The 24874-nt window shown below is 44.0% G+C and overlaps 1 protein-coding gene across 3 annotated transcripts in view; it reads left to right on the forward strand.

The window, feature by feature from the left end:
- LOC134555512 (uncharacterized) overlaps positions 1-24874 on the forward strand; it is a 126197-nt gene that overhangs the window by 46457 nt on the left and 54866 nt on the right. Inside the window, exon 3 of one of the 3 annotated variants that reach the window (XR_010081444.1) lies at positions 16230-18674. The exons of the other annotated variants lie outside the window; for them this stretch is intronic. The gene's annotated coding sequence lies outside the window, so the exon portion shown is untranslated. Of the gene's footprint in view, positions 1-16229; positions 18675-24874 lie in introns of those variants that run through there. 3 annotated transcript variants of the gene reach the window in all.

Consider the following 24874-nt stretch of genomic DNA (forward strand, 5'->3'; position numbering starts at 1 on the left):
TGATTTGCTCCTGGCTGTCCCTTTCTTTCCCCACTCCCCAGCTGTGCTATGGAGAGGTTCATGTACCAGAATGAAGCTGCCCCAGCTGCACAGGGAATGGTTTGCCCAAGGTGGCATCAGGACAGGGTGGAGGAGGAAATAAATGGAAGGCAGCTGGTGCAGGCAGCACCACACTACCCTCACCATGGGACTGCGTGGTGTGAAGGCCTCCTTTCTGCTTGTCTTCCCTTCTCTGCCACTGCAGGCAGAAGCCTGGTGGCTGTCACCTCAGTTTGTTCCTTCTCTCTGATCCTGGGCTTACTCTCTAGGGCAAGGTTGGACTAGATGGTCTTGGAGGCCTTTTCCAACAATAATGATTCTATGATTCTATCCACTGGATTTTGTCTATCTAGCCCACAGCCCTGGAAGTTGTGTCGGTTTCTCCCTTCATGAACAAAGCATAAAACTGATTTTGCACACTGAAATCCCCAAATCTCTTCCTTTTCCTGTCCCCTTTTTACATTTTTGATGACAGTAGATGAAAACAGTATGCATACAAGCGCTTTGAGAGTGTCACTGTCTGCCTCATGTGCTAAAGGCACATCCAAAACGGGTATTTGACACACAAGATGCTTCTGTGCTAAAATGAGTTTTCTGTGCTAAAATGAGTTGCAGGCACCACAGCAGCAGCATACTACTATGCTCTAGCTGGGCTTCCTAGTCCCCAGCCATCAGAGAACCTCTGGAGAAGCTGACCTGATTTTCAATCACCTTTTTCTGTTCCTTGTTCCGTTTCTGGTTCATTAAAATTAGAGGTGGATTAAAGGTATATCCTGGGAACTGAGAGTCCTCATGCTTTGGAAATCTCTGAGTCACAGCTGAATGCAGGAGATGAGTAAAGGGGTCATGGCTGAGTAAAGGGAATGAGGTCACAAATCAATGAAGCAATTTTCTTATTTTTTATAAACAGCCAAGAAAAACACAGCAAAATCCTCACAGTTTAATGCATGGATTAGCACTCGTGTACAACATACATGCTTATGATATTCATAATCAAAATAAATATGTTTACCAGTTCTGTAAATCCCCATAAATTCTTCTTCCTCTTCTGCATGTAACATAATTCTCCAAAGACTTGAAAATGTGCATGGTGAGTCTCTAATGCACATTTTATTTGCTGATTTCCCGTGGCTCCGTACAGACATTTTAACTTCAACGGAACATCTCAGCAGGAACTTTCTTATCAGGATTTCTGAGACTCACAACTGTATTCAGAACATCCAGTAAAAAGATTCCTCTGTCTCTGGAGACATCGCCGCTTAAAACCATATTTGCTTTCCTGGCAGTTTCCTCTGAGAGCCTTTGAATGCGGGGAACAGTGCCATGAGTGTTAAGCTTTTCTCTCCCCATTGCTACAACTCCAGCAGGCGTCGAGTCTCATGCGCTTGTACTCGCCACGCTGCCGGGGAATCTGGTGTGTTGCGAAAATGACTGAGATTATCATGACAAAAGGTTCCCTCCACCTTTTGTACCAGGAACCTCTTTTGCCCTAGGAAATGTCTGTGTTTCTGAAAAAGGCTTAGCAGTAATCTTGCTGCAAATTGTTCTCTTAAAGGAGCCTCTCCTGTTCGCGGCACCCTGCGCTGTCAGAGGGAGTGCGCGGAAACAGATGCATGGTTCCTGGTGAATTTTGTGGTGCTGGTTTCTACCACAACAGTGGTTTTCTTTAAGGGCTTTTCTGGGATAAAAGGGAATGAAAATATCCGACATAAGCTGCTACCTATAAGGGTAGATCTGTCCTTTGTGCAGATGCGATGTGGTCTCCTCGCTCCTTTCTGCCACTTCATTCTCCATTCGTGGAAGTCTGATGGCCCCTCACTGTTGTGAGTGACATTGCAGACAGTCCACGGAGGCTACAGGTGTACACAGGACCTTGCATTGTAGGTATTTCATATAGCTCCCAAAGGAGTGGAGAGCCAAAACGTGCTTGGGACCTGCTAATGGCTCCATAAACTTTGAGAACATAACTTTGAGTGGCTGTTAAGTGACAGGGAGGTCCCCAGAGTGATTTTGGTCATGTATTCGTTCCAAGCCAATGTGTGCATCAGCTATTTTTGGCTTGTTTGCATAATAAACCTCTCTCACAGGTTTTTACCTTCTGATTTTCCCACCCCGTGGCATTTATGAAGATTGAGATTGTCACTGTCCCTGAGAAGCCTGTGAAGGGGCGATGCTGTCACTGCTTCAATAATGGTTGTGCACTGAAGGCAGGTTTTAATGCCTTCAGAGAGAAGTTCTTTTCGTAAGCAGGACACCATGTAGCCTCCATGATACCAAGGCAGGCAAGTCTTAGTTTTCTCTGCAGTGGAGGCAGGAGGGTAGAGGGAAATCCTACATCAGTTTCAGGTCAGAGTCAAGCACCAACACCCAGCCCTTGCAGGTATCTCTGAAGCAGAACTTGGGTTTCTGAACCCAAAGCATCCATCTCTCAGGTAGGAAATCATTCCTTTCAGATACTTGTCATCTTGAGCTTTCAGCTCTGCTATTTGCATTAAATGATCTCATCTGCCGTCAAAACAGCCAAGTCCTCACAATTTGTACTTCATCACAAACTAGTAAATATGAAATGTATTGAAATGCAGAAGGCATTCTGTTACCTCCTTGCAGAAGCTGATCAATATCTTCTCTCTCAGCTAAACTGCTGCTTCAGTTAGCAGCAGACAAGCTGTTGGATTTAGGCTTCCTGGGCTGACTTTATTTTTAGCTGGGAGTGGCATTTTTCCTCTGGAAGCTTTCCCTGCCTCACATCACGCAGTGAAAGCTGCTTGCTGGCATGACAGTTTCCCCTCCTTGCTACGACATTCCCTCTGCTGACGTTGTAGCCTTCAAAACATCAGTTTGCTTATTAGATTACCATGCTGCCTGCAGTGAGGGAGAAAAAAGCCCTGGTGCACAGCTTGGGCTGAGCATCATGCTGGGCACCTGCCTGCCAAGGGGCTGACAGGCACTGAGGACATGGCAGGATGAGGTGGGCACTGGGGACAGGCAGGACAGCAGCTGCAAGGGGTTGGCAGGGCAGCCTGGCAATGCTCTTGACCCTACCAGCACCCAGAACCCTGCTCTGTGCTGGGTCAGAAATCTTCCAGTTCAGGTCTGCTGGAGGGAGGTGATGGTGTGCTATGCATGGGTGCAGACAAATTATTTTTTGTTGAAATTCACAGGGGAAAAAAGTTTTGCCACTCATCTAAGGATTTTGAGGGGCAACACAGGCAGCTCTGATGAGAACTCAGGCTGGTCCTGACAAAAGCAATATGAGGATGGGCTGTGAGAGACCCCCCACAGCAGCTACGGCGTGTCTGGGATTTTGGCCAAAGTCCTCAGTGGGAGGAGCAGACCCCACAGCCTGAGCTGATGGAGACAGGAGAGAATAATGGTACTGACTCCTGTGGTTTGCTCTCCATGTTGAGACCACGTGCACTCCCCAGCAGGGCACATGCTGGTTTCTGTCACTCCTCTGATAGAGTTTCCACTAGCTCCACCTCTTACAATGAGTCATAGTTCAAAAAGCACACTTCTGTGAAAGAAAAAACCAAAAAACTATCAGGGAAAACAAGAAGTTATCACAGCTACAAAGAAATATTTAACTCCATTTCAACATCAAATGAATCTTTAGAGAGCACTGAATATCTGTGGGAGGTGGGTAAAGTCACTTCCATCTCTTAAATCTAGTGACAGTTTATGGTGAAATGATTTGTGCACTGATCTATCTGTTCCAAAGTATCTGTCCTTCAATCTCAAATCTCCTCTCTGCCCATAGGAGCTGTGTCTCCAAACATTCCCTGCACGGCTGCTGGTGTGTCCATTGTCCACTGCTGTGATACAATTATGCACAGTAAATATTGGCACTAAGGAGTAGTGTTATAGTAGTGAATATCTGGGCAGAATTAATGCAGTTCATGCCTCCTCTGTAGTCCAGGCATGCTTCCTAAGAGAGCAATGATACCCTGAGCAGGCAGGTAATAGCAGGCTTTGTGCTGAAAAGATGCACAGATGATCCTTTGTCCCCACCTCTAAACCCCACCAAATCAGATGCACAAAACTGATTGCTGCTGCCTTCTGGAGGAGCATGCTGCAAGAGCGAGAGTCTTGGCAAGCAGAGCATAAATCATCTGTGATATTCGAGCCTGTTTGAACTTTGCACTTTCTTTTCCTCACTAGATAACATTAGTGAAATCCTAGTGTTAAAGACGCGCAAGGTCATAATGCAAAACTGAAAGGAAATAATTCTGCACATCCCTGACAGTCTCTTCTTCCCAAAGGATCTCCAGCTTGGGTCTGTGAACACAAGAGCCTGTGTGCCTGTGTGTTTTACAATCTCTGCATTGTTGTGGCCAGATATGCCTCTAGGTCCATATAGTTTTCTGCTCCCACCATAGTGCATGCATGCAAACTGGGGGTTTTCTTTATTATTTGCTTATGTGAAACAAGCCCCCTTGAGCCTGAGCTTTCTTTCCAGCTCAGCTCTTCCAAAAGGAGTCTTTGCTTCTGTTATTTCTCCTTAATACTCATATCCTTTAGTATTTAGAGCAGTAAGAACTGCCTTCTCTGTCACATGGGATGAACTGAGATAATGGTTCTTCATCTCTGTGTAGGGGGCCAGTACCCACCCCCGGTGGTCAAATGGCAGCCACCACACGTGTGACACATGTGTTTCTAACACGTGACATGTTTAGCCACGACTGTATTGTAGCATCTGTGAAAAAAAATGCTGCAGGTCAACAAACTCTGTGGCTTGGACATTTGACTCAGGAAGGACCATTAGAGTGGCAAATATATTTCCTTTCGTGGTTTTCACCAGCTCACAGTTAATTTGTCTTTGTCCCAGTGTCCCTGATACTCTTGTCACTTCCCATGTCACTGATATTCCCAGAGTATTCTGAGAAACACATGATATTGTGCAAGCACATGCTCCTGCATACATAGAGACAGCCATGCTGATTAGCCAGACTGTGGGCAGCACAAAATATCCAGCCTGCTGCTGTTTGCTGTATTGCTTCAGAGGGGAGAAAAAAAGCCCTGCTAAACATCATTCTGCCCCGACTCCCCCCAAAAATAAATTAAATTATATTAATTAATTTAACAGTACACTCCATTAGGAGTAAATTTAGGTTCTTAGAGGGCTCCATGATGAAGTATAAATGCCTCATGAATATTGGATATATAAACCTGGGAGCAGAAGAAAATTCAGAGAGAACAGTGACTGGCAATACAATGAGTCCACCGGACCCCACGCAGGGACGTTTCCTTTCGCTGCTCAGCTTGCATTCAGATACAGCCTGCTCTCCAAAGACACCATCTGTGCAGGTTTTCAGCACCTGGGCTGTACCTCTGCAGCACAGCCCTGGCTGGATTCCTTGGGCTTTTCAGGGCTTTTTGAACAGGGGAAGAAGTTGTGGGCAGGCTGAGTACAAGCCAGACCCCAGCTGACCTTGACGCTGTGTCCCACAAGCTATAAATACTGCTTTCTTCTTAGTATGCTGTGGGAAGGGTCGTCCTGTAAGAAACTGCAATTCCTTGGTCTTCTCAGCTCTCCAGCCCTTCTGATCTCCAGAAGTAACTGCTGGGAAATCTGTAATACCATGCTCTGAGCCAAGCCTGGCAAGTGGACTGTGAGGCTTCAGGCTCTTTCATCCCCGCACAGAGCTGAGTAACTCACCCATCTCAGTGCTGCTGTTTAATGGAACCTTTTCCAAAGAAAAGTAGGAGCTTCTGGAGAGGCAGAGGTGGATGAAGGTCTCAAACTGGGGATGGCTCCAGTGAGCAGTGAGAGGGGGACAAACTCATGGAGGGAGCAGAGGGGGATAGATCTTACAAGAACAATCCTTGCTCCCTTCTGGTTCTTCCTGGGTTGTGGGGAGCAGAGAATTTCTTTGTCTTCTCCAGGGGTTGTCTACTGGAGGTGAGTTTACCTGGTGTTTCTTTGGAAGGACTCAGGTGGTGGCAATGGAGGAAATACCCAGATATTAGCTACTGCTTTCAAAAGCTCTTTCCTTCTAACACTTGGAGAAAGACTTCACACAAGTAATATTTCTTTCTTGGGCTCAATCCAAACTTGTGCACTTCAGCTTCCTCTGCCCTTGGATCTCTGAGTTCCTTAGAGTGCTCTGTGCTGAATGAAGTATCTGGGACCACTTAATTCTGTTTCTCTCTACACACCTGGATCCTTCAGGAGGAAGAATTAGTGGGAATCTCCTTCCTTATGGATAAATGATGATGCATCTTCACTGAGTTGTTCCTGCCCTTAGACAGGGCACAGACACATGTGCCCTGTCTAAGAGACACACAGCATGCTCAAGGGTACCCATGCTAAGTTTGGGACATCTGGCCCACACCTGTGATCAACTCCCATACACATGGTGATGGTTTATGTGTGTGTTCACAGAGCCTGGGTGTCACTACTGTCAGCAGGGCTTTCCCAGTGGTGTGGGGGGTCTGTCCTGCCCAAGCTGTGGGCAGTCCTGTTTTCTGCCACAGGTGAGCTCTTCCTGGGCATTTCCACTGCACTTGGCCATGTCCTCCCCTGTATAAAGCCCTTGTGGCAAGGCCTCTGAGGAGGAATCTCTATTCCTTGCAAGATTAACCCCTTATGAATATGTAACAGGTTACATTACCTTCTTGAATCTGATATGCCTAGCATAAGTAAGCTTCTGTTGTATTAAATGGGAAAGTTTCAGCAGAAAATAGCATTGCTGATGTCTCACATCCTTCTCTAATTAACAAAGATAATTTTCTGCAATGTATGTGCACCTAATTACCATTCTGCATGATCATTAAGATGTACATGCAGTTAGCAGGAGCCTTGCTGCTCACTCATTTGGAGAAACCTTATACCCCAGAGAGGGAAGCAGGGGAGAGAAAAGTGCCTGAAGTCCACTATTGTGCTCTGAACATGCTCCCATCCTCAAATGAGGTGCAGGATGCTGCTTTGCCCTACCAAGGGGGATACAGCCATGAGTGGTCTTGGGGCTCATCTAATAAACCAAGGTACACATTACCAAGTCAGTGATGACTGTGAGCATTCTCAGTGTTTTTTGCTGAGGTGTTCAGGTACCTCTCACTCTCTTTTCTCTGGGGCTTAGCATGATGTCCATCCTCTCCAACATTTCTCGTGAAGCTGGAAACTTCTATCATCAGGCACACAACGACTCAGGCACAGTCTGTTCCTTCCTCTGCTGAGCTGACTGCTATCTGACTGTCTTGCAATCTCCCCTCTTATTAATTCAGCTCTGGCAGGCAACTGAGTGCTTCTTGCTCTGGCTGAGGTGCTAAGTCTGGGAAAGGGAATGCATCATGTTAATCCTTGCCATATCTGACCCGTGTCTGGTTTCAGTAAGGTGACGGGGTGCACGAGAAGGTGACTGCTATGCTCAGAAATGTGGGAAGCATTTGCAGGGAGGAGTGAAACCACGCCAAGATAATAACCGGGAATGGCTTCATTTCCAGAAGCTTGTAGAGGGTCACAGCACAAATCTATAAGGTTAGGTTTTTCCAGGTATGCTGCGTTGGAGCGTGACAGCACCTTGTAAACTCTGAGTGACGTAACACCACAGCCTCAGTGGGAGGAGAGATTTTAAGGTGCCAGCCAGCACCACGTCTGAGTGGGACTCTGAGACCACACACGGCACCTCAATCCCTGGCCTGCAGAGCAGCTGGCAGCTCACTCGTGCCTCATTCATCATTTTTTTACTAGATCTCTGCCATGAGTTGGGCAGGATGAGCTGTGTGGGTTAAAGATGAGGAACACATTTATTCAGATTCCCATGAAGCAAAATTTTTCACTTTTGCAGAAGACTTATTATGGCAAGCATCTTTTTTGCTGGAGGGGGAGAGTGAGCTAAGTCAAGGAAGGAGATGTTTGTGCCATACTCATTAGTTCAGAAACTCTGGAGGACTGAGAGTAACTCCAATAACACATGGGAAAAGAAGATTCGCTGACAAGTAAAGATCAGATGCCATTAGTTATTTTCCAAAGCAAAAGAGACAAATGAACATTCAAGCTTGTTCCAAACCATGGTGACATCCAAAAGAGTATTTTCTCTAGAGTCAGTGGGTACTGGAGCAGGTTGCCTGTAGAGTCCAAGAATGTGCTGATCTCAGTTCCCCTTTGTTAGCTTATTTATTTACTTTTGCTCAGGAGATGCAGAGGACTTTCTGCTGGTAACGAGTGCACAGTTGACACATCTCACACTGTGCTTGAGAGCCACAGTGAGTGACTTGTGAGGGTTTGCAGCCACCTCCGCCGCCATGAACGCCGCTGCAAATCCCTCAGGGAGCTGCTGGAAGAGGCGCTCGTTTCACCGCTGTCTCTCCCTCCTCTTCAGCAGCACACAGACTGAAAATCCCACCCTCAGTGATTCAGATCAACAGACGGCTCTGTGATTTCTCAGACTGAGAACTCCTAACATTTCCTGCTGACAACTATTTTGGGAATATTAAGCCTGAATGTTTTGGTGGAAAGAGAATTCAAAGGGCCACAAGAGCAGGGGAATGAGTGAATGAACCCAAGCAACTCAACAACACAAAAAATTTTGTAACGCTTTTTTTTAAACACAGAGGGAGCTTTGATAGCTCACATGGCAACAAAGACTTTTGTCATGCAGGCTTCTTGGAGTTAATATGAAAGCATCTCCATTGTGCCAGCATTCCATTGCAGGAAGCAAAGCTTGTAGTGGAGCGTGAGATAAAAATATTTGTAAGGCTCATCACTTTCTGACATCTCCATTCCAACACTTCCTCCCCAAAGCAGTGTGTGCAGACAGCTCCGCCGTCACTGCCACTTCTGATCTTCAGCCTCACCCAGCAAACACGCTTGGAGCACATGTGCTGATGCAGACCCTGTCAGGAGGTGGAGGAACTTACAGTGACAGCCCGAAACCAATGGGGATAGCTTGTCTGTTCAAGGTGAGATCCAGCGAGCAGTCATTATTCCTCACGCTGAAGCACAAAGGAGCTGAATCTCTATGCAATTATATTATTCTACAGCAGTGGAAAAAAAATTGGTGTCCTGTGGTGGTCACAATTACACAGGTGCTGGGCCATGCTGGAGACCACTACATGGTTTTATTTTGATTTTAAACAAGCAGCTGGGCGTTCAAGTCATTCAATAAAACAAAATCCCTGACTTTCAGCGGAGGTAGTACAGGCACTGGATTAGGATCTGTGTGGCTAATTTCAAAAGCGTAGTTCTTTTGGAAGAAAAGTACTAGGCTTTTTATTTCTCTCTTTTTGCTACCTTCTGCCTCAAGATCTCAAGGCAGAGGAACATTTGTACAAATTACAAGCCAAGAACATACAATATTTATCCACGATAAGTGCTTTAACTTCAAGAGTGCTTTGGAGCAAAATGGTGCATATAAATTTGCATTTTAGAAGAAGATTTAGCCTTTCTAGGCCTGTGCAGTGAAGACCCTGCCCTGCAAAATATTTCCCTGTAGCCAAAAAAGCCTTTAGTATCACTCTGGTGCCCAATCGTTGTGAGCTTGGGTAGATGACACTGTTCACATGGGAATGTTTGAGGTGCAGTGTGCAGTACAGTTACAGGGAATATAAAGGAAGGTGTCAGGACACATGGGGCTTGTGACTGCCTAGGAGTGCAGAGTATATATCACAACCATTTGGAAAGCCACAGGTTTCCCAAGCTCACTTTCAGCCTCCAGGCACGTATTTACACATACCATATGGTAGGACACATCCATCCTCACAACAGATAGTGTGGCTTGTGTAGGTAAGCCAGAGGCTGACTTTCAGGAGGACAGACCACAGTTTGTTGAGATGCCTGGAGACTCTGGAATTTGGAAAAAAGAGAGAAAGTTTCATGAGACTATTCTGCACTTGAAGTTTCTGTGTGTAGCACTTTCTTGCTACTCATCAGAGTGGACTGAGTAGGAAAACAGAAAAAAAATTTAATAATCTGAATCTGAAAGTGGATTTTGATTTGATTGAGTTCAGCAGTCCTTTGACTGCTTGACTTCTATATTTATTTGTATATTCAAGCTCTATAAGAATGGGGGTTTGCAGAGAGAATTTTAAACAGACATGTTAATGTACTGACCATTGGTGAATTCTGAATAGTTTGTTAGTTATATTCTTGTAAAGTTTACACTGTTCTGTTTTGTTACCCAACTCCCCTTACTAGGGAATAGAAAGGGAAATAGATGGATATAGCAAATATTGCATATCATAATTAATAATGGACTGCTCTACAGGGAAGGCATTATTTGCTGATGTTACTATTGAACCTAAATAATGAATAAGTTAGAGAATGTTACAATCTGTTTATAGACACTTGACAGACAAAGGTGAAATTCATCTAAAAAAAAAAAGAGTTGCAAATGGCTTGCTGAACTTTAGTTCTTACTCCCGTCTCTGAGGAACCTTGACTGCACACAGGCCAATAACCTTCAGTTCCAGCACGGCAGGCTATAAACTCCTCTACCTGACTCATAGAATCAGAAGCATTTTAATTAAAATATTTGTGAATATTCATGCCCTCCTTCAGCTCCTAAGTGACCGCAAAGCAGAAGGGGGCTTTAGTTGTCAAGGCAAGTTGGTCATTCTACTTTCACCTCTCTTGCCGCTGAATCTCATGCGCAGATTAATTTTGCATTGTGTCAGAGTAACAGCAAGGGGCTTAGTCCATTAAAGGTCCTACGTTTTGGATGGTGAAGCTCATTTGTGCCTCCTGACTCTCAGTAGAGCGTGGGCAGGGTGAAAATAACGCACAAATGTCATGTCTAATGTAGAGCAGTGGCCACTGCCACCTGGAAAAGGGAGACTTAGATCAGTGAGCACTCAGCCTGCGTAGAAGGCTGCAGTCTCATGTCAGTGCTGATGGGCTTGTGTTAACAGGCTGCTGTTAGCATAACCTCTTTTGGGAAAAGTCTTTTGGATACAGGACATCTCTGCTGTGTCAGAGACCTACAGAAAAAGAAAAGAAAAGCCTTCTGCTCAGACACTTTAAGTTTTAAAACACTGGTGTAGGTCCTTAATTTCCTGTCATTTTTCCTCATTATGTTTGTGACATCTAATTATCACATGGATATGAATTCTGAAGCGGCCCATGCCCTCTCCCTGACTATTCCTATTTCAATAAAATAAAGATTATAATGTCTGCTGATCTCACAGGGGTGCTGTGAGGGACAATTTTATGGCCTTTTGTCTTAGAAGAGAAGCTATAAAAGTTCATAATGTCTAATTAGTAATGCAGATCAATTTGGAGTGTCCATAAAGGCTTCTCAGGACATTTTGTATGAAGGGTTTTGAACCAGTGAGGGCCCCCATACTCTGCAGTGCTGCAGGTCTATGGGGTTTATCCTATCTCAAGCATCCTGGGATGCGAGTCAAGGATTATTTTGTCTTCACAGACATGCATGGAGAAATGGAGGAAAGAGTCTGTTGGAAGAAACAAATCAGGCCACTCATTCTTCCCACTCAGTTACCCTAAACCTGCTTGTCTCTCTGTTCTTATCAAGGCTTGGATTTCATTTTATTTTATTTTATTTTATTTTATTTTATTTTATTTTATTTTATTTTATTTTATTATTTTATTTTATTTTATTTTATTTTATTTTATTTTATTTTATTTTATTTTATTTTATTTTATTTTATTTTATTTTATTTTATTTTATTTTATTTTATTTTATTTCTTTAATTTTTAAAATCTTCTTCTCTGTGAGTAATCTCTAAGGGAGGCACTGGGTTATTGTCCTTTTGGCTTTCCCATTTGAGACTGAGCTAAGATTAGCCAGGGCATAACTCCTGCCTCGGTTGCAGTGTCTTTTCTTTGATGCAAATATTTCAGCTTTAAAGTCATCATCTCACCCCAGCAGCTGCCAACCACACCCCCACACTCACAGGGTGTTGTGTCCTGAGATTCACATGGGCAGAACAAATAGACATTTGCTCAAGTTTCTCACACACAGGTTTGGCAAGACCCACCCCACCTTTCCATACCCTCTTCTGTCTGGTTTGCCTTCCGTCTCTGCCTGACCCTTCTCCTACAGGAGCCTGTTGTGATTTCCTCAAGTGAATCCCTTTGGGAGAGTCATTGGAGGACAGTGCCATAACTGAAACAGCACACCAGAGCTGAGTGAACATTATAACAAGCTTTTCTGCAAGATGGGGTCTAAAAGAAACACAAAAACAAAATCTGAGGGAGAGTTGCTGTTATTATGTTATAGAGACGGTGGTTTCCCTTGCTATGTTTTGTCATTATCTTGTTTTTGCTTTCCACCTCTGCTCTGTATGAGATTACAAGACTTCAAAAGCATTTAGCTATTATCCAGAATATAAAATCTCAGCATGACCTGCTGGTTAAATCATAATCCACTATGATACAATATGTGCCATCTCTTCTCTAGCTTAAATCTAACCAGAAAAGAGGAGCCTGTAGCATTTCCTCATCCATCCTGTGAGCACCACCCTGGTGGGAACAACCAGAACTGCTGCTGTGAGCATCCTACTGCCCATCTCTGAACAGGATGTGTGTGAGAGGTGGGATCTAGAACAAACAGCTGAAGTTCTGGTGGGAAGGAGAAAGCAGCCCTGTCTCCTGCTGTTTGCAGCCTTTTTCTTGCCCCTTTTCTTGCTCTCAGTAACACCATGGAATGCTGCTGTCCAGCGGCCCGTTGCAACCACTGGGAATGCAGTTGTGTGTTGCTTGTGAGAATCATCAGGGAGGGGGGAGCAAGCCTTTGTTCTCACCAAATGTAACACTGTGTGGCCTGGATCTAGCTCCTGGCCCTGCTCAACCAAGATAACACCCACCTTCTTTGAGGAGCTTTTTTCTTTCCCCAAAAGCCAGTTCCAAAAAGGAAAAATGTTCCATCTTTAGTTCTAGCAGGTGTGAAAGCCTGTTTATAAATCAACAACCCACACAGCATTATGAGGGATCAAACCTTATTCTTTCAAGGTCACTGAAATTAGCTTATCACGGTGCTGGATCTGTCTTATGGTGTGCAGTCACAGCCCATTTTTAAATACTTGGATACTGTCTCTCAGAGCAAGTTTATGGCTGGCTGTGTGGATGAAATGCTCTGCAGGAGCTTTCAGAGGGCATCCCATTGGCAGCATCTGCTACATATTCCCAGATATAGGCCAACCACACGAGCAACCCAACCCATCACAAACAGAAGGCTGAAATCAGGCCTGGATAAGGTTTGCACAAAAGCTTCTGCCCCTCTCCTGGGGTTTGCCAAAGCACAGGGACAGCAAGGGTCTCACCCTTTGCAGGTGCAGCTTTAGAGGTGGAGATGGGGGCAGCCCTGAGGATGCAAGTGCAGCTGCTGAGGGGAGGCAGGTGAGGAAGAGCCTTTCTGCAATCAGCAAAGGGGTTTTTGCTTTAGAAAGGTTTACTACTTTGGAGGGTAAAGGTACTGAGAGCTAGCAAGGAGCACGGAGGGGGAGTCAGTCAGCTATGAGTGAAATACAGGCTCTTGGGTCCATAGTATACGTGGTTCAGCACCACTAGTCACACAACAGGTTTGTTTTCTTCCCCGTCACACTTCCACAGCATATTGCATCCAAATACCACTAAAGAAATGACATGACACAATATCAGAACATTTTTTTCCCTCCTCGTAGCAAGAATATATAATCATCTCTCTGGAAAGCACATCTCAGACTATTTCCAAGAACAATAGATGCTTGTAAGGCATCCAGTGAAGTCAGAATAGCTGGAGGCTGTAAGTCACATAATAACTTTTTGTGCTTGCATAGTGTTTCATTTTCAGACTGATCTGAGTAGGAGACAGGAAATAAACAGTTTTTTTTTTTTTTTAAGGCTACTTCTCAAGTCAGTGATTTTTTGTGGAAAAGCAGGACTTGCCATCTTAATTATCACACTGGCAAAACCAGGATCATGCCACAGAAACAGGGCTCCTCTGTGGATGCTCTTGCTCTTCAGAGCAGACTGTGGGAGCAGAAGGAGATCACTGGGAGTTTGGAAGAGAGTTTACATGGGACCATACGTGGTGTAAGATGGAAACAGGTCTCTGAAGTGGTGTGCGTGGCACCCAGCTCATGCTGGGAGTGGAACCTCCAGCAGGTGTGATCTGTAAAGGTGCTCTGGTCTCTATACTTAAATGATGCATGATCATTTCTGGCACTAGGGAAAAAGAAAAAAAATATATCATCATAATATCATCATAGAAACTCATGGGAGTTTCTGATTATTCTTTAGCATGACTTGATTCATTGAAAGGGAAGCCCTAATATTTGAGATCCATTTTGCTACCTATCTATGACAGAAAACCCAGGTTTCACTTAGCCTGGCTTGGGAAATGAGATGGTGTTTCCAGACACCCTTCAGGCTGGGATTATGTCCCTGGTGTACTGTGTTCTTTTCAATGATGTGGACAAAATCACAACAGGCTCTAAATCAGTGCTATTATATATTGCTGCTAATTAAGGTTGCATAGACTTGGATTTGAGGAGGATTTTGAAGAGACTGAGAGCTTATTTGTGTTTGCTTTTCTGCTGAAAACCATTTTAAAAATTTCATTAAGCTATGGAAAACCAGATCATAATGTACAAAATCATATTTGCTGGAGAGGGTTTTCAGCACTCCCTAGGAAGAAGTCATTTATGATAATCTGAATTAGCAGGATTTGGCAGGAGGAGTAAGAAATGGAGGAATTAGTAAAATTCCAGGCCCTGTTTTCTGACTGTGTCACTGTCACCCATACTCTGGGCAGCTGCCTTGTTCTACCAGGCAGAGAGAAGTGGGTGCAACAAGACACTGCTTTGAACAGAGGCCAGGTAGCCAGAGTTATGGCACTTAAATCAAAATTGGGGTTGTGCTTTTTTCTTTTATATGATTTTCAGCAGAAGCTGGGTATCTATGTATTTGCTTTGGCACAGGAACATGGTGCTGTATTCTACATGGCTGATGTTTAATAAAATTTAGTTGAAATATATAGTATCTTCTAGTCTCAGAAAATACTTCAATCAGAAAGTCATTTATTTCAGTGTCAGGACAGGAAAAACAATTCAGCAGATATTTTCAGGAAATACAAAAACATAAAAAGCAGATGCATTTAACGGACTTGGTAGTAGTGTTTTCAGCCCAGAGACTTTCCTTTTGCAGTTTCTGTGATTTGACAGAGTCTTTGACAATTGGAGTCTTTATTGGTAACGAAATCCACTTTTACCTCCTTCTTCCCTCTCCCCTCCAATACATCCTTACATACAACTTTTCATGCATACTTGCCATCCAAGAGTGGGGACACACATTAGGGATAGGGGAATATTGAGCTCCAGGGCCTTCTCTGTCTGATTTGTAGTTTTGAAAGGAAACTTTGCTATTAAGCTTTAGGATATTTTTGGATACTGACTGTCTTTCTGTTGGAATTCTTTCACTTAAGTTAAAAGTACTTGAATGTGCAGAGCAAAACATGCTTGAATATTTGGACCAAAACCTGACACTCAGCTACCCTTTGCTGGAATAACACCCCATCCTTCTCACCTTGTCTGAGTCAATGAATATTTACTCATTTACTCATTTCAGTCTCACTCCACTTTTTGATGTTTGAAATTTCCCTTTTCTCTGTCCCTCCACCACAATCAATTTATAGCCCACTGCCAAAAGCTAGGCACCTCTGCCCACTCTGTCGAGTGTTTCAGATCATTGTGTATCCACTCCAAAGAGTAACCCCCCATTTCCCATCTACCTCTCTGGAGCCTGGCCGTGTGCCAAGGATCTTCCTCAAGTGCTAACCCACGCCTGAATCCCTTCCCCAGGCTTTTCTCCACGTGGCTTTTAACAAAGTTCTGAGTCAAAAATCAAGCAGCCAAGGATGGCTGTTCTCTGGATCACTTCTCCGTGGTGGTAATGACCTGTTACCCTGTGCATCATCTCACAGAACTTACAGCACATGGCAGAAAGAGTGGATGGGTCTTTTCATGCATCTCCAGCTTGTTTTCCTTGCTGTCAGGGTGGTTCAATATGCTCCATCCCTACTGCAGAGAGGGCCTGAGCCACAGACACTTGGAGGTGAAAAGGAGCAGCCTTCTGACCCTGTGCATCCTCCTCAGTATGGGGAATAACCCTGGAGCCCAGATAGGAAACTGGCCGTACACTGACCTTTTCTTTTTCGTTGCTGGAAAAGAGGGGAAAAGAGATTTTGGCAGTTCAGATGATCTGTTTTGTTTTGCTCTGGTCATCTAACTGAAAATATCAATTATCTCCACAGCCATAGGCACTCTGCCAAACTCCTGCTTTTCATGACTTGCACTCCAGTGGAACTTTATGGATTAATTATCACAGAAGATTCGGCCTCGGCTTTTTGGTTTCTACAAACAACGTTTTGCTCTTCTTTATGGCTACTCACACCTCTTCATAACTCAGTGCTAACAGTACTGCTCCATGTACACCTGCACATCTGCTACCTGAGGTTCAAAGCTCTTGACCCAGCCACTCCTCTTCTGTTGGAGCTGTGCCATTCTTGGGCTTTTTGCTCGTATTTTGTGTAGTCCAAGGTGTAATTCAGCTGTTGCCACCATTCCCCAAACACCTACACTGCTTTTATTTCTTGCAGCTGACAGAAGCCCAAATACTTCATGCTACTAACCAACTCTGTGTTTCACTTACTAGGTTTTAGGACTACCTTGTGTCTTGGTTTGAAAGACAGATATCTGCTAGGAAGGGGCAGGACCTCCCTACAGATGGAGAATTCAAATCCCCTCCTTCCAAATTATTCCAATTAAAAAAATTAAAGGAGCTTTCAGACAGAGCTATGGGGGTAGGAATAACAGTTCTTTACTAGTATATATGACAAAACGACGAACAAACAACAACTACAGCATCAATAATAAACAGAACCAAGAACCTTGAGGGCTTTCTTTTACAAAAGCCCAGAGCAGTTTGATCTCGGCGCCCCTGCAGGGCTCCGAGAGGCCGAACTGGAAGGAAGGAAAAGTCCCGGGCTGGTGGATGAGATGAGGAGCTCTGCGCTGGCAGCTGGAACAGCAGGGGTGTCCCGGCAGGGCTGGGCAGTGCAGGGCTACAGAGCAGCAGGAGAGCCTCAAAGGCCCGAAGAAGCAGCGGCGGTGGGGGGAGGCTGGAGAAAGCGAGCTCAGGATTCCCGGGTACACAGCAGATGACGATAGATTTCCCAGGATGAGGCAGAGGCAGAGGGCAGCCTGACCGTCCTCCTCGGCGCTGAGAGCAAGAGTGCCTCCCCCTCCCCCAGATCTGTCTTTTTTGCCTTTCCCAAAGCTCATCATCTCTCCCCTCTGAGGGACACTCCCAGGGACTCAAAAACAATAGGTGTAGCTTCGTGCTGCCATATCCCTCAAGTACTCCTTTTGTTCTGACTAAGCAGTCATCAAGGCTTCTTGGAAACTTACGGAAAAAAATTCTGTGAGAGGAAAAAAAAGAAAAAAAAAAAACAAATCTAACCCCCAACACCTTGCCACTAAGGCTGCCTTTCCAGGAAAAGGCACAGCTGGAGAGTACTTGGCTCTACCTCCCTGTCTGCAAAACTGGAGTGGAGTAGCTGGGATTAAGCATGGCACACCTTGTGGTAAATTCCAACGTGTTGGCAAACCCTCCTGTCCAGTTTGCTGCCAGTAGGAAAAGCATGACCAGCTACCAAGGGAGCAGAACACAACATGGATGTGGGACACCGTCCTCAAAGGCTCAAACAACAGATGGATCTTTCAAGGCTTAAAAGATGACCTCTTTCCTTAGGAGATGAAGGTATGTATTTTTAACAAAGTCCCTTAAAGTGCTATAATGGGAAGACCAAAGCCATCAGGGAGGTCCCAGAATTTGGTGGCTCCCTAGAGCATATACTATGGGAATTTTGTGCTTACAGCTGGATGAATCCACAGTTCTTTCCTTCCAGAGTAGGGATGGCCTGACATTTTCAAACCTGGACTTGGTGTTTTGGTCAGTTTATGGCATTTTTGATCTCTATACCTTTGGACTCCATATGAACCAGCCAGGATTTGGGAACAGCATTCCTCAAACAAAACCAAGGATCTGGAGCACGACATCTTGATGAAAAAAGTTATGTGTTCCCTGATTAGCACATGCTTATTCATGGAACTCGTTTCTTCTGTGGTTTAGAAGTCGAGTTGAAGTTTGACTGCAGATTCGGTAGCATGGTCGGTGACACATCATCCGTGCTGCAAAAGTCAATAAAAGTACCATTTCTGCCACAAAATATCACCATGAAGAAATGTACATTTTCCAGCGCTTCTGTTCTTACTACACTTTAATGCATAATGCAGGTTTTTTTATTCATTAGATAATAGATACTTCAGGTAATGAAAATTCATTCTGTGTAGCAGAAATACCAAGAAGAAGTGGATTCTTATAGCTGTTCAAGGGCTCAAAAGTGGATACTTGTATGCTTTCATGTTTGATTCTTGTTCCACATCACTTCAGAAGCATAATTTTTGTTGACAGAAAATTGGCCAGGCTTAATAAAACAAGGTATTTCTATATCAGCTTCTGAGTTCTTTCTAATGTGTTGTCATTTTAGGAGCTAATTGACTTCATAGGCAAGTTACATTGGGACCAAATTTTCAAAGGCTTATGGCTCTGTGGAAAGATAATCCTTAGGAAAAATTTTAAAATAATACTAGCAAGGATTAATCTATTTTATTTCCCATGTCTGCAGGATGCAGAGCACCACTGAATGCTATTTTAGGGAAGGAAAGCACATAGTTAAACTCCCAACTCTTGTGATTCTCCCAGCAGCCACACATGGGTGGTGCTGGGGCCATTTTGTCATTTTGTCTGGAGAAGTGGAGAATCTCAAAGCACCTTCTGGCTGGTGCAACAGGAACCTGGAGACCTGACCCACTAGATGTAATTCCAGATCCCTTTAGAGGTTTACTGCCTCCATCTCCCATCAGCAGCTGCACAATTTCTGAACCTGCTGCCTCCAGAGGAACCAAGAGCTGAAGTTGCTCAAATCAAGGGAAATAGATGCACTCGTTCACTTGGATGTTACTGTCTCCCATTTTGTTTTGCAAAGAGAAGCAAATCACCCAAGAAGACTTCAGAGTCAGCTTGTCAGAAGGTATTATGCAAATTACCAAATCACGTGGGCTCATGTTTAGAGCAGGCAAGTGAAAAGAGAGAAGTGTTTAGCTGTAACATAGTCTGAAATAACTATCTGACTTTGAGGCACGAGATTGTCAAGTGACTTGCTCACTCAGATGACATGTAAGGTCAGAGGAAACCAATCATGTACCAGAACTGAATTTTCCAGTATAAGCAATTGTATGGTCTATACACATACGTATGTCTAAAGAAATTAGGACATACATACACACACACACATATGCTGCTCAATTGCACCTCTTCTAATGTCATCCTGATTGAAATTACCACATATTTCACAAAGTCAGGGATTATTTCCATTTTAAAAACTCTCATTCAATACTTCCTGTCTCATGACATTCAAACCTGTGGGCCTCAAGAGCAATCCAGCAAAGCTTTAGAATAAGAATTGGCTAAATGTACTACTGTTCCTACTTTCAGCAGGAGACCCCTTAGTCCCCCTGTTTTACAGATTTGTGCAACTCATGTTTTGGATTACATTTCTTGCTAAATGCCAGAGGCAGCACAAGGATGGTTATTGAAAGGGCAGTCACCGCTCCCTGGCAAGCCCTTCCTTCTTCAGACAAGAAGACCACCGCAAACTCTCGAGGTCTGCAGGTAAAAAACAGAACTGAGAAGTGCCCAGGCTCCAATTTGAGATCCTCCATGGCTCTTCCCTAACTTACTCAGCAGCTCTGGAAACATGTTTGGCCAGAATGGGAAGTCATTTCTGCTCAACCCCTGCTCAGCGCTGGCTACCCAGACAGGCACATTCCTCTGTTCATCATAAACAGAGGTCCCATCTCCCACAAACTGCAGTGCCTGTGTGAAATGTGAATGAACAGGACTGAAGAAGAGATGCAGCCTGAGGTGCAGAGAGATCAGGCTGAGGCACAGGAAGAAAAGTCACCGTGGTAGTTGCCACTATGGTGCAGCAGTTTGGGGTCCTGCTGAACTACTGATCAAAAACACCCCATAAGCAGGGGCAACATCTTCTTGCAGCATAACCCTGCTCTGTGAGCATGAGAAAGCTGTCTCTTTCAGGAGACCACCTGAGCAGCAGCTCAGGCTAGGCAGGGGATTCTGAGCATGGTGGCCCCTCATCCACAGGGCTCTCCTCTCCTGGACAGTCACAATTTCTGGCTATTGTGGCCACAGAGCTGGGAACCCTGCTTGTGGTCCTGCTTGCTTGGTCACATCTGGAAGGTGTTGCCTTCTAATGCCTGATACAGAAATAGGATCAAATTCAAGAGGGAAGGTAGGTGGGCATGTTTCCTTGAAGCCAGAGTTCCACAGGTTCACAGAAGAGTAATACTAATAATATCACTAATAAAAGTGTGCTGGAATTACTGAATTTTGCATATCAGATTTTCCCGAAGATTTCCATACATATGTTACAGTGAATTACAGCTTATTTATCTGTTCTGTAAGTACTCGAGTTCATGGGCAGGCCTTGACTTCCTGTGAATGATATAAAGCTATCCACACCCCCAGTGCAATCTCTGAAACAGTTTGTCAGTGTCTTCAAATGAAAATATGGCAAATACTCCCAAAACTCCCATCAGGGGCGGTATTCTCCTTCCTGTGCTGCAGTCAGATAGCAAAGACTCCTCAAATGGGTGGAGGAAAATCTCCTTACACAAGCATTGCACATACTGGTTTTGGTCTGCCACTTCCTCACACCATCACGTCCCCACCTCCCATCCCCCACTGCTCTCTGTAACCTGGAGTTAGGAAAGCAGTTCATCTGATTACTCCAGGAAAGGTCACACCATTTGGTTTGTCATTTTACTGAAAGAATAAGCAGCCTGTTTCTCTCCAGTGCCAGAGATGATGATCTAGTGGGCTGTGCACAGGACCAGGAGTTATAAATTCCTAAATCTTAATCCCAGCACTGACAATTACTTCTCTGGCAACCTTGAGCAAATTGTTTAACCTTTCTACTTCTGCCTCTCTGCACTGCAAAATTGTGAATTCTGCCTCACCAGGTTTTTTTGAGAGTTAATTTTTTAATGGGTGTGTTTAATTGTCTGTCTGCAGGTGTTGGTTGTGCTCTGTATGTTTGTCTGTGTCTAAAACAGCTGATAGCTTCTTCATGTGGATGTTCAGAGCCTGATGGAGAAACCTCAGACAGAAGTTTCACCTCACAAAGAAGTCTTCCAGGAGGCTTGGGACAGGAAAAAGGAATGATTACAGGAAGCTACAGGAGACCATTGACCTGTCAGATTGCCTTTCCTGTAGAAAACTTTCCTGGTTATTTCAGAGTGGGAGGAGAGGGTCATGGGCATCACTGTCTGTTGATGCTTCAGACCATAAGGATCTCTGCCTAACAGCCTGCTGCAGAAAGTGGGGCTGTGGCTTGGAAAAGGAATGATGCTGTAGACGAGCAACATGGTGCATATGCTGCAGATCTGCTGTCAAAGGTAACTCAAAATATTTAACTTTTAAGAAGTACGGAATCAGGCCCTTCATGACAGCTGCACTCTGAAAAGAGGATGAGTGAGGCGGCGGTATATGCTCTGACAATTTCACTTCTCTCCACACTCACCTATAATGTTACTTCATGTGCCATTAATTAGACTTAATAGTCTATACTTTATCTCCCCTGTCATAACAAATCAAGTGTGAAAGATTCCAACCAAAAGAAAAGCACTGAAGTGATCTCAACATTAACAAGCTCGGTTTTCCTGACAAGCTGAATTCAGCAAAGACCTCCAGCATCTGCTTAAAGTTCAGCATGTGCTTAGGTGTTCTGTGGCCTGAGATAGCACCAAGTGAAGGGCATACCTCCAAGACTGGGTTGCTCAACCTTCCAAATTGATGTTAGTAGTTCTGCCCTGGGCAAGTTATTGTCTCCGTTCCAGTGGCATTGTTTGCCTAAACAAATAGACGATGTGTGCCTTTCATTTGTCACTGATCTTCAGCTTAAGGGCAAGTCACTCATCTGAAACCCAAATTTTCCAGCTCAGTGGCTACGTTTTTGCTTCCAATCTGGCTGCTTATATATGAATTTTTAGTTAGGCAGGAGATCAGCTCTGAAAACTCTGGCTCCAGGCAGCAACTACATTTCAAATAAGCTAGCCTGAGCATACATCACAGAAATGTACTACACTCAGAGCTGGGATAGGGAGAGCTCTCAGAGATGCTACCCAACTATTTTTGGTTCCAGCTTGGGTCATTATACGCTTGCTTTCACATTCTCAAACTTGAAGGACATGAGCCATGAAAGTTGAAAACCTAAAAGACAGAAGTGTCACCTCCATTTAAGCCAACAGTTCCCCAGATCTTACTGGAAGTTCTTAACACCTTGATGGGTCAAAACCGTATGCTATAAAAATATTGTCTGGAGCTTTAAAATATTTTGGCTTCCAATCCTGGCCCAAATACGGATGAACAAATGAATTCAAAACAGGAAGGAAAAGATCCCAAACCAAAGTACTCACATTTTCACTGGATCTTGTGGGGTTTGACTTGAATTTTGTTGGAGGGAGATTGTTCAGCTGTGTTTCTGTTTTTATTGCAAGTGTCTTCGTGCACTCCAAAATGAGCACTAATACAAGAAGTAGCACAGCAGAAAACAATCTAAGTTTATGCCTTCAGAACAAAGCCCAGAAATATGTGCTGCCATAAAGATTCCTGCTGTGCTGAGTATCTTTATTGGCAAACTCCTGCAGGAACAAAGAGCAGGCGAAGGCATGACTTGAACCAAGTTGCTTCTCACTGCTGCAATGAGAAATCAGTCCCTGCTGCTGCCAATTAGAGGGCTAATTGAGGAGTGGATCCTGAACCCTTGGAGAATTGCTATCTCAAGGAAATTTCCTGCTGCTGTCAATGGTGCTGTGATACAGAGCCAGGCAAAGGCTGAGCTAACGGTTGCTGGAATAAGCATTGGGAGGGAAGAAAAATATGTTTCAATATTTATGCAAAGCTTAAAGAGTAGATGAGATTTGGAAGAAAATAAGAATGCAGGCTTGCTTTCTTGAGATTCAGGTGCTCCTGTCCCAAAGACCAGCAGCAGGTTATGTCTAAAACTGCTGGATATTTGTCATTAAAAATCTCCTGAAATGTGGCATGCTGAACTTATCCCATGGCCAGAGCATTTCAGGCTCTTTCCTGCTGAGGCCTAAGATAATGTTATTTATTTATAAATTCTTTCAGAGTGTCTATTTTGTATTAACCACTGACCTTTGTCACCTTCCCTTTCTATCTATGGTCTCACCCCAAGAGCCAGCTGAGCTGATTAGTTGCTAAGACCTAAAACAAATTCAGGGTTCTCATGTGAAATCAAAAGATTAAATCTAGATTAAATCTGATTGCCCACTGGTGCAACCTCACAGAAATTGTTTAAGCTTAAACTAGGGATGAATTTTTCTCAGAGTCATTAATTGCTTTGTGTGCTTGCATTTCTTTGCCTGAAAGATATTTAATACTCATTTATTTGTTGCAAAAATGTTTTACATCACAGCCAGTATCTGGCATAGAAGGAAAGATAAGCAAACTATCCCAAATTTCCAGGAAGCTATAATCCTAAGGGAATTTTCTCCTATCTGAATTGGAACTACCTCGGTAACAGAATGTTACTGAGGGATACTTTATTAGGAAGGAGTGGAACAGATCTTCCATTGTGGTCAGCCATGCAAGTTCTTTCTGTTCTTGGTAGAAATAGGGCTGAATCTCAACATAGGAATATATCTGGATCACCACCCAACCCTGTACCATCATTTTGCCTTTCAGAAGGGTTCATTTTTTCCCCAGATGCTTTTCCAAGTTCCTTTGCCAGACTCTGCACTTTTAAGCTATGACTGGCAACAGATTCACAGCGAACCAGTATGAAGAAAGAGGATTTTCTCCTAGGATTCCTGACCTGAGCAGAAATAGGCAGTACTGGAAATAGAGCAAAACCCATCTTCTTGAAAACTTTCCAGCCCATTTTTGCAGACTGTAGACATTTGGGCAGTACAGATGAACTCTGGATAACCACCCAAATTTTTGGGTTTACTCATCGCTAAAAATATCACAGACTGGAGGGCACTGTCCTGAACTGAGTCTCCAGGCATTTTGAAATTCACCCAACCCTGGCTGAAGTGATCATTATAATCTGGCAAGGAAAGCAATCTGGATTCCAAACTGTAGCTATTTTTAAAATCATCTTGCCAAAGCCCTGTTGGAGACCAAAAAGAAAACCATTTTAGCCTGAAAAGGATGATCAGTAATTTCTTACTCTTGATGCAGCATTTGTTTGTAAGAAGCATATAACTGTAGGTAAATTGCATACATCTTATCAACTGTTAAGATTTGTAATCTTGCTGTATAGTCCAAAATAATAGTAATAATGTTTTAAACAGCCTCCAAACTTGGTAACAAATTTTAGTTACCACCTACTCATGGCCTCCCACACACTCCAGGAAACCAGCTAGATTTCCCAGCTGCTCTGCAGCAAGCTCTTTAGGCACCAGTACAATTACACTCTAAACAAGGCTGGAGGTTTCCCTGACAGATGACTTTGCTATCTTTTCTCACAATACAATAGGCCAGGGATGTCAATCATATGGTGGACACAAATACCAGGGTGGTCAGGTGAAACAGTGGTAAGGAAGTCTGGTTGCATTTAATGCATTTGGGGATAACCTTCCCAAAGAAGCTTGTTATTCATGAAAGGAGACAAAATGAAATGTTCAAGGCCAGGTTGGATGGGGCTTTGAGAAACCTGATCCGGTGGAAGATGTCCCAGTGCATGGGGAGTGGGGTTGAAACTAAATAATCTTTAAGGTCCTTCCCAAC

Source organism: Prinia subflava, chromosome 1 (genome assembly GCF_021018805.1).
Source record: "Prinia subflava isolate CZ2003 ecotype Zambia chromosome 1, Cam_Psub_1.2, whole genome shotgun sequence".
In the NCBI taxonomy this organism is placed as follows: Eukaryota; Metazoa; Chordata; class Aves; order Passeriformes; family Cisticolidae; genus Prinia; species Prinia subflava.